The following is a 1,044-nucleotide window of genomic DNA, read 5'->3' on the forward strand; positions in this document are numbered from 1 at the left end:
GGTACCAAGGTGTCCGAAGTCTGACATTTTTTTTTTTTTTTTTTTTTTTTTTTTTTTTTTAATGAGCACACTACATTTCCTTCAAAAGTATCTTTGCAGAGCAAAAGCCAGCAGTCCTTGTTTAATTGGGTTCCTGTATGTTTGGATTATGTGCACTTTATATGAGAGAGAGAGAGAAGTATGCAAACATGGGAACAGGGCCAGCATCTGCAAAATTCACGAGAAAAAAATCCCACAGTCGCTGCTTCCATAGAAGCGCTGCCTCCCATGAATTCATACTTGGGCAAACAACCAACCAACAGAAGAGAGAAGCGTGCAGCGTGGTGACTCGGGCTTAGCTCTGCTCCCCTTCTCCCTCCAGCAGCCCACGGACATCAGGTCTGGGTAGTGTCTCAGCCCATGATGCTGTGGGATAGGGACAGGACAGTTGAATAATAAGCTATCTGCAGCCTTTCCGTCAGTCAGATCCGCCCTGATCAAGCACTGCTCTGAGGAAGGTCAGAACTCTAGGAGCGAGGCTGGCAGTCTCCTGCAGCAGCAGACACACACGCAACATCTTCACTGAAGCAAAAATCAAGGCTGAACATCCCAGTAGTGGGAATCCTTCTTTAAGGACTTCGCACTCCATGTGACTTGGTGCAGGGCCACTGGCAGTGAGACATTACCAGCTGCTGGCTCCTGAGAGCAGAAAAGCCAGGCTGGAAGTATTGACAGCTCGGATGCTCACATTTCTCCGTGCTACGTACCAACCAGATTGCCCATTGTGGCAATTTTCAGCCCATTCCTAGGAAGAGGGCAGGGAGGAAGTCCCGGTGTCAGATCTGAGACAAAGTGACCTAGTGACAGACCCCACAGTGGCTGTAGGTGAACAGTGTCTAGCAACACCACAGGCAAGCGTACCAGTGCGGGACACAGCTGGGCTGCTGTGGCCAGGCCTCTGTCCACCCTGAAGTCCCAGCACAGCAGAGCACGAGGCCCCCGAGAAGCAGCTAGGTGTGCAGCTGACGGTGCGTCCGAGCCGTAAGACCAATGGCTCCCCCATCG

This window comes from Buceros rhinoceros, unplaced genomic scaffold, assembly GCF_000710305.1.
Source record: "Buceros rhinoceros silvestris isolate BGI_N320 unplaced genomic scaffold, ASM71030v1 scaffold2675, whole genome shotgun sequence".
Lineage (NCBI taxonomy): Eukaryota > Metazoa > Chordata > Aves > Bucerotiformes > Bucerotidae > Buceros > Buceros rhinoceros.